The sequence below is a fragment of the Mixophyes fleayi genome, chromosome 1 (genome assembly GCF_038048845.1).
Source record: "Mixophyes fleayi isolate aMixFle1 chromosome 1, aMixFle1.hap1, whole genome shotgun sequence".
NCBI lineage: Eukaryota > Metazoa > Chordata > Amphibia > Anura > Limnodynastidae > Mixophyes > Mixophyes fleayi.
The window spans coordinates 154,635,502-154,645,464 of record NC_134402.1 but is presented as its reverse complement, the minus strand read 5'-3'; the positions used below and the strand labels follow the sequence as shown (position 1 = coordinate 154,645,464).

General features: G+C 39.0%; 1 pseudogene; it reads left to right on the top strand.

The window, feature by feature from the left end:
• Window positions 1–5,501: 5,501 nt before the first annotated feature.
• Window positions 5,502–9,963, top strand: part of LOC142139780 (rap guanine nucleotide exchange factor 2-like) — a 56,281-nt pseudogene continuing 51,819 nt past the window's right edge.

The window sequence follows — 9,963 nt, the reverse complement described above, 5'->3', positions numbered from 1 at the left end:
GAGTGGTAATGATGGCGATTAACAAAAACCTCTGCCCTGCGGTGAGGTGGTCTCAGGGCAATATGAGTGCAATCTATTGCACCCATTACATTAGGGATACCTGCGACCCTATAGAAAGCTCCCTTGAGCACATGCCACTGTGACTCCTGGCTGGGGAAGCTGATATAGCTAGGGCACACTCTTTTAAGGGCACCTAAGACCTGTCCAAAATGCCTTGAAAATGTCGGCTGCATTATGCCAATCACTCTGGAGAACACAGATTGAAAGGAACCTGTTGCCAAAAAGTGAACTGCACACAGTAGTTTGTGTAGTCCTGACACTGCATTAGAGCGGCTGGTTGTAGGCTCCAAATCATCCTTCACTTGCTCATACAGTGCCATGAGGTTAGTACGATTGAGGCGAAACATTTGTACTACCTCCACATCAGCCAAAGACTCCAGATTCAAACGCACTGGAAATGCACGTGGAGTGCGGGGTCTTTGCAGGCTCCGCGGAACAGATGCCAACTGCTGTTCATCCTCCTCCTCCTGGCGCCTTTCTGCCTCCATCAGGTAAAAAGCTGCAAACATACACTGGCAAGAATGCACCACATTACCTGCAAAAGCCATTCTCCAACAAACCCACACCTGCCAAATAATATGGGGCCCTTTTTGTAAGCATCATGATTAACTGCTGGGCAATAGACGGTGATTGTCTGTGATTGCTTCAGGCAGAATTAACCATTTTTCACATGTGGATTGCATTAGCATTAAAATAAGGGTTAACTATGTAATGCAACAATGCCCATCCTAATTTCTTTGAGGCAACAGTATTCTAGTGGATTTTTGTAAAGTAAAAAACAACTAGAAAAGGAAAGGTGAAATGAGATTTTACTATGCAATCATACTGGGTGAAAAAATAATGAAAAAAAAAAATAACAGTAGCCTGAAATTTCATGACACTTTGCCCATTTTCTATACACAGTCCTAATGGGTCATTGTACATGAAATAGGCCTTTCTCTTATGGTCTGATTGGCAAAATACCTGAAACAGCACACTGTTTGAACCATCGCGCCGCTCACAAGCAGCGCTTTCATTTTGGTCTTTTGAATGGCGGTTTTCCGGCGGCTTTATAAACCCCCTAATAGTAAATCCGGCTGTTTGTATGTTGAACATTGTTGAAACCGTCATGGCGCTTTATACAGAGGCGGGTTTGAAAACATCTTTTCTGGTCGTTTGGACGGCAGGTTTAGCGTTAGTAAATCCGGCGATGGCTAAACCGCCGCCAAACCCGCCGAAAGTCAGCGGGTTTACAAACACGCCTGATAGTAAATCTAGCCCCAGGAGTTTCTAATCAGTATGAAACTGTACACCAATCAACATCGAAGCAGGGATTTAAATAGACAGAAAGGAGTGTCAGTTCACCATATTTGAAAAAGTCTGCCTTTGAGCGGACAAAATGCGTCATATAGATATGCTCTGACAGATGGTACTATATGCCTGGATAAGCAGATTATTCAAACCTACTAATACTGGACATCACTGGACAAACACCTTATTAGCGAGTATATCATATTATCTCCATCCATATGAAAGAAACACTCCAAATTCAGGATCGATCATTCTGCTGCAGGAAGTCTACAGGGGAGGTGTTTTTCCCTAAGCAGCCTGGATGTTCATTATACAGCATCAAGATTGTGAACACCAAGGATACATAGTGTCCACTTGATATTCCACAGTTTACCTGGAATTCCCATCTGTGGGTGTGTGAACAGCACCGTTATCAGATGCAAGTCGTTTGTGTGTGACTGCTTTCTGTTTACCACTGCTTTGTTTACTGATTACTCCAGGGGTAAATGCATAAAGCTGAAAGTTTTCCGGCGGGTTTGAAAAACCAATCAAATTCTAGCTATCATTTATTTAGTACATTCTACAAAATGATAGCTAGAATCTGATTGTTTGCTATAGGCAACATCTCCACTTTTCAAGCCCGCCGGAAAACTCTCAGCTTGATACATTTACCCCCAGATGTTTACTTTTTACTGTCCATGTATGTCCAGGATTTTAGCGTTTTGTACAAAGTGTACTGGCCACATACTTTATTGCTTTATATAATTCATCAATTTCTTAAGTAAGGATACCTTTTTCCAAGTTTGAATATATTTCTTCATCAGATGTTTTTTCTGCTCATTCAGATGTATTAGTCTGTTTTAGAGGTCATAAATGCATTTGTATTTTAAGTATATGTGAAATATATTTTTTGACTATTTTTAGTATATTGTATTAAATTCATTAATTCTTAACAAAGCCTGTCATCTATCATTGTAATTTTTTTTTACATATACAGTCTTTTTCCTTTGGCACACCCTATTTGTTCTAGTTTTTCCAAGATAGTCTATGTATACTTGTACTACAGCTACCCCTTCCTTTATTAGGTGAAATTATTACAATAGGACATTATTTACTTAATTGTCTGTACACTCTTTGTTCTGATTTACTTATCTGTTGATTTTTTAAAAATATCTAGTTTCCTAAAATCATTTTATACTAGATACTAAAACACATGGCTATCTATATAATATTTAGAAGGCAGTTCACAGATCGTAATTCATCATTGAATGATTCTTTAAAGCTTGCCCTTTAGGAGTTCTAAAAATGTTATTGTAAGGTTAACCTAATAAAGTATTTATTACATTTTGTAGACTAGTTGACTAGAGGCAAAATTAAAACTTTAAGGGGCATATTCAATTCCGATCCGATCCGCGGTAACGCGCAGTACTGCCGGTAATACGGTACCGCAATAACGCGGATTTTCGTACGCAGCCCAAATCCACGTTATTGCGCTACCGCGGATCAGGTTCGCGGCCGTTCTGGCGCAATCCCGCGGATCGGGATCGGAATTGAATATGCCCCTAAACTTTTAAGTTAATTTGGGAGTGGTTGAAAATTATTGGGGGCAGTTTTGAGAATTAAAAATTGTTCTTCTTTTTGGCAAGTTTGAACACTCCTCTCTTGCACCTTCTGGGGATATTTTAGCCAGTGGAACGGAGCAACAACTGGGACACCATTTTAGGGGCCTAAAAAACTAAATTTAGAAAATTAAATAATTAGAATTAACACATGTCAACTAGTACATGACTAGTTTGAGTTTGGGGTTTAAATAGTCATAAATAAATTAATAAAAAAGGTTTATTTTGTTAAAAAAAAAATCTAATAGTTAAGCCAGCATCATTTTTGAAAAGTTACTCTCCCAAGTAAATAAACACGTATAAACAGCTCTCCCACAAAATACAATAGTAGTAATAGGCAGTATATTCGCAAAAATCTTATTTGAGAAAAAAATCACAAATTTCATTACGAAGATAGCACTAATGACCCAACAAGACGTATATCTTCCAGGGTGGCACTTAGGGCGGTATCCAGTTACCCAGAAACCACTCTTTCACTAATTATGGATCCTCCCCGTTAGTAGTATACTAAAGTTATTATGGCACATTGCCTGCAGCCTAGGAAACATTTCCATGAGCATCTGCATATGGTTTCATGAAGATTGGCCTCAACAAATTGGCCACCATTCATTTTGTTTCTAGTGTATTATTTTGTATCTAGTGCTCTAATGTTTGATTGAAATAGAAAATACAGAAAATGAATGGTGAATGACCTTATATCATCTGTAACAAACTTTAACACTAGTTGTAATAGTTTTTATTTTAATTAGGTGTGAGAGGAGATTAATATTAGTTTTGTAGAGTTGTATTAATTTGATCATATGGTCAGATTTATTTAAAGCAGTGTTCCCATTAATGTACAGCTTATGTTATGCCTGATTTTTTTTATGTAACATTGTATTACATTTATGTACATTTTACTGTTCTAAATAGTTTTCATATCTGAATACAGCGCTACTGCCTAATTTCTGTTTTGTATGCGACTTTGAATTGTGTTGCTATGCTGAATGTATGGAGACTGCACATTGCCACTTCACTTTATGCAATTCTTCTGCTGTACATATGAACACTGCACAGTACCACTTCTTTTTATGTCATTATCATGACGCACATTTGGGAACATCTCCCCTGCCCATGCACCGCCAAATGTCTCAGAAGCCCGGTGGTGGCCATTTTTGAAAAAAATAAAATAAAGTTAAACTTAAATATTAAAAAAAGTTGGAATTACAGGGGCTTCACGAAAATTTCCTACTCATAGTAAAATTTCCAGAAAACCATGACTAAAACAGGCAAGTGGAAACGGTGCAGCAAATGCCTCTCAGTAGCTGCTTCAGCACCAGTTGTTATTAGATTGCATCTTACACTTAGTGACTCAACCAAACTTCTTATTTACAGTCAACAATTTACCTACAAAAAAAGTGTGTTGCCATTTGCCAGTTTATTGCAGCAAGTTTGTTTTTGCTTTTGTTTTGTTCTAAAATCAAATGCACCTGTGCAGTGAGGCATTTGCATGAAATCAGTTACTTAGAGTAAGTGTTGTTGGTGGGAAGGAGGCAATAATCGTTTGTCTGATGGGCAGGACCGCCAAGAGGTATTTGGGGCCCTGATACAACAACTTTATGGGCCCCCTCCATGGATGAGCAGGAAAAGGGTTCCGTGCTGCAACTGAGTTGCCTCTTTAGACAAGACATATTCTGTATTAAAACAGATCACGCCACCCCCCAGCCACATCAAACCACCCAGCCATATGACACAATATCAAGCCACCGTTAGCCACATTATGCCCCCACCCCGCCCCCAAACACATCACGACACCATCCTAAAAACATTGCAACACCCCTCTCAGGCACATCACGACACCCCCTTCCAGGGGTGGACTGGCCATCTGGCAGGTCTGGCAAATGCCACAGGGGCCGATGGCTAGATGGGTTAGATGCAGGGACTGGAGGCTTTGAGAAAGTCTGCAAAGTGCAGACGAAAAGCATCAATCATTGTGAAGACCGACATTGTGTAGAAACGATAAGGATACTCCTAATGCTTTTTCATCATTGCCGTTGGAGCAAAGCAAATAAGTATATGGAACCATTGTGATCAGCTATCTGTCACTTGTTTTTGAGCTTGGCACACTGCCCACACACGGTCTCCTCGTGACCACGTCCTCATACTACATTTTTTTTTTTCTTTGGTCTGTTTTTATTTAGTGATTGGTTGGGGTATTCACATTTTTTGTTTTATGGGCATGTGCAGCGATATTCCTCCAATGAAGCGGCGTTTTTGTTTGTTGGTGGGCGGAGTCAGAGGACATGTCGCATACACATGGAATAATTCACACTGAATTACCCCCAATCAGGTTTTGCTCCATAATTACATGTCTTCTGTAGTTCAGACCGGGGGCGAGGGGATTTTACATGCGCCAGCTGCTATAGGGCACATATGTTGGGTGGACTTTTTTCCTCTGCCCTGTACTAGTGTCATCTGTCCGTTCATATTATCATCTGGATTCTATGGTACAGTTACGTTATTTGAAGATGTATGTTAATATTTCCTATTTCGTGTATTCTAAAGATATCGAAAATGGCACCAACCAAGTGGGCAAAGTATTGCAAGAGATACAACGGCAACTGGGAAAAAGAAAATGGCCTGAAGGATTGGATCAGGCCAGTGGTTGGGGACGATACGAAAGCTGCCTGCAAGTTTTGTAAAACCACGATCCATGTCCATCATGCAGACCTTGTGCAGCATGCCAGCACAGACAATCACAAGACCAACTGCAAACAATTAACTGGGATGCGATTGACAAATCTGGGATTTACCTCAGCAACAAGCCACACAGCAGAACTGAGACTGGCTTGTTACATCGCATGCCATTCTGCTACACAGTCTGTGGATCAACTTGGGGAGCTTGTAGGATCTACTTTTGAAAAAGAACTACATCGAACCAAATGTACGTCATTGATAAACAATTTAATTGGTCCCTGAATGCTGTCTGATCTTATTACAGATATTGGTCAGTCCTGTTATTCCCTTGTCATTGATGAGAGTACAGACATCTCTGCAAAGCAGTTATGTTTAGTAGTGCGCTACTTCAGCTGCTCCTTGGACAAGATTGTGACAACATTTTTGGGTATGGTGAATCTGGAAGGCGAAACTGCAGAAGCAACTGCTACAGCTCTCCTACGTTTTATTAACTCTGTTGGACTAAATTTCCAAAACTGTATCGGCATTGGAACGGATGGATGTAGCGTCATGGTTGGAAGGAAGAATTCAGTGTATACGCATCTCCTTCAACAGAATAAAGATCTCAACCTAATAAAATGTGTATGCCACTCTATCCAACTATGTGCCAGTAAAGCTGTCGAGACACTGCCACGAAATCTGGAGTACCTGGTTTCCCACTCCTACAACTGGTTTTCCCACAGCTCCCTGCGGCAACGCAAATATGCCAAGATATACAGTCTGATGAAACAAGGGGAAACACCATTGAAGCTGCTGCAATTGTCTTCTACAAGATGGCTCTCAATGTACCCGTGTTGTGAGCGGATTCTCAGCCACTGGGAGGAACTAAAGATAAATTTTCAGCTGATTAAGGACAAACAGCGATGTTATGATGCAGAAGTCCTCTACCAGATGTACTGTGACCCTATCAACAAACTGTATTTACAGTTTCTCACACCTATTCTGCAGGAATTTCAACAGATTAATAAGCTCTTCCAGATAGAGTCTGGTAATGCATTCAAGATGCTGGACTGTCTAAATGCATTTTCCCGTACTCTTCTGTCAAGGGTATGTTTTCCTCACAGGATTCCTGTTAATGACTCTAAGCTACTTGATATCAATTTAAATGACCCATCCAACCACCTGCCCCTATGTGCTCTGAATTTTGGGGTCCTTTTTACCATTGGTGTTGGAGAAGCACAGCTCAGCAACGACGTTAAAGCAAACCTACAAACCAGGTGCAGAGATTTCCTGCTGGAAGCCGCCAAGCAAGTTCAGGCGAGACTTCCAGCCAACATTGAGTTGTGGAAATCTATGGCTGCATTCAGTCCATCAGTTATTCTTTCTCGGGCCAAACCACCGCTTGCAAGCATCTTGATGTTGAAGGTATTAAAAGGAGACAAGGGAGCCTTGGATACCCAGTATCACGCGATTAGTGTTCAGCACTGGAAGAATGCAGATGATAAGCACGCTGAAAAATTTTGGATTGAGGTTTTAAATTTCAAAGACAGCAGTGATGAAAGGTGCTTCAATGCTTCAAAGAGCTGGCATTATTTGCGATGTCACTACTTGCCATGCTTCTCAGCAATGCCCATGTGGAACGGGTTTTCTCTCAAATAAACATTGTGAAATCAAAGCTGAGGAACCGGATGGGTCAGAGGATTTTATGTGGCATTCTTTATGTCCGTTACAGTTTGAAGCGCTTGGGTATTTGCTGCAAGAACTTTAATCCTAGTTCCAGTATGCTACAGCGCTTTAATTCTGGAATGTACCACACGGAAGCTGGTTTAGATGACAGAGAAAGCTCAGATGAACTCTCAAATGAACTTTAGCAAACTTTAGTAAAACTTCTGTTCCATGTATTTATTATTTGCACTTTGCTACCCCCACACTTCTATTACTTGAGGATATTTTCATGCAACTGTGTAAATAAAGGAATTTGGCAACACGGATTAATTTATTGAATTGCTATTTAATATTTATGTATGTGGTTTAATATTGTGATTTTAATACTGCAAAAATGTTACAGTGGTTAAATAATAAAGTTCTTTTTGTGTTTTGTTAATTTGGTTTGGCCTAATTATTTAATAGAAGTACAAACTTGCATATTGTAAGATATTTTATTCTTTACTTAGAAACAATATTATACATACAAAGGACTGTGAAAATATATACAGAAGGTAATATCTACCTCCAATTAAAATTTGTCTTTGGAAGAAACATGAGCGTAAAATATTATATTTACACAACTGTTACACTGTTTTAATAATCTTTATCACACAAAAGAATTATGATAATTCTAGTCAACTTTAAAAGCCAATGTGTGCTGACAAATATCATTATAGAGAAATTAAAGACAGATTGTAGAAATCTTTATATGTATTGATCTAATAACAAACAATACACTGGAAGAACACCCTGTCCCCCCCTCCCAATGTAAGTTGGTCCTTTTTTTTTGGGGGGGGGGGGTAGAGGGAGGGGTGTTTTGGGCTTTTTTTGGGCTTGTTAGGATTATTTTGGGCTTGTTTTTCCCTTACCGGTTGCTTATTTTTCATTTCAGAGTTGGCAACACTGACCACAGCTGCTGTCAGAGAGCCGGCAGAAACAGACACAATGTGGAGATAGTGAGTGAAAAAGATTTGCGTTCTCCTTTATCCGCTGTTTTATTGCTGATCCTTAGGCTTCTTTATTTGAGGACTGTTTTTACCACGTAGGTATTATTTACTGCACAAGACTGGGTGGACAGAGTATTAACAATTAGTTGTGTTCATTTATCTTTTAATATTGGAAAATTACCCTGATTCAGCAGATGTAGAGATCCAGACTACATATACACACATTTATTACAGTCTTCTCGATCAGTCAGGTTTTCTTGATATATTATATGTTTTTTTATTTGGTTGGACAAAATGAGTTTTTCTAAGGTTATGAAGTTTATTTATGGTAGACATTCCTATAACTCATAGTTTCCTGTGTATTTACTAGTTATTATCTATTATATGCGCAAAATTATTTTATGAGTCTGATCAAACAATTATTTATTAGTTTGATGTTGGTCATTTACCATTTGTTTTTTAGCATTATTATTAATTTCATATGATTTTTTGTTAATTTATTAAGTTTGGTGATTAAAGAGATAATATTCGAGTTCACAGACACAGACACATCACAACACCATCCAAAAAGCATTGCAACACCCCTCTCAGGCACATCACAACACCCCCTTCCAGGGGTGGACTGGCCATCTGGCAGGTCTGGCAAATGCCACTGGAGGCGATGGCTAGATGGGTCGGAGCAGGGACTGGAGGCTTTGAGAAAGTCTGCAAAGTGCAGACGAAATGCATCAATCACTGTGAAGACCGACATTGTGTAGAAACGATAAGGATACTCCTAATGCTTTTTCATCATTGCCGTTGGAGCAAAGCAAATAAGTATATGGAACCATTGTGATCAGCTATCTGTTCCTACCCGGGTAGGTTATTGGTGCGCACCACTCACACTGACCACAGCTGCTGTTAGAGAGCCGGCAGAAACAGACACAACTTGGAGACATTGAGTGAAAAAGATTTGCGTTCTCCTTTATCTGCTGTTTTATTGCTGATCCTTAGGCTCCTTTATTTGAGGACTGGTAAGTATTATTTAGTGCACAAGACTGGGTGAACAGAGTATTAACAATTAGTTGTGTTCATTTATCTTTTACAGTTGGAAAATTACCCTGATTCAGCAGATGTAGAGATCCAGACTACATATACACACATTTATTACAGTCTTCTCGATCAGTGAGGTTTTCTTGATATATTATATGTTTTTTATTTGGTTGGACAAAATGAGATTTTTCTAAGGTTATGGTAGACATACCTATAACTCATAGTTTCCTGTGTATTTACTAGTTATTATCTATTATATGCGCAAAATTATTTTATGAGTCTGATCAAACAATTATTTATTAGTTTGATGTTGGTCATTTACCATTTGTTTTTTAGCATTATTATTAATTTCATATGATTTTTTGTTAATTTATTAAATTTGGTGATTAAAGAGATAATATTCGAGTTCACAGTGATTCTCTTTGGTGTATTTTGGACTAAATACAGAAGAAATAATAAGTCTGAAATATCGCCTAATTGCGCTGGTTGGTTTAACTTTTTAGTAATTAACAATTTGGGAATGGCAGTCCCTTTACAGCGGCATTTGGTGGTACATAGGAATATTGATATATTTTATTGTGAACGATTTTGAGCACCTGAAAACTTTTTATTTTTGTTTAGTGCAGGGACCGGCCCAAACAGGGGCGGATAGACTATTTCTTTTTTTCCCGGGT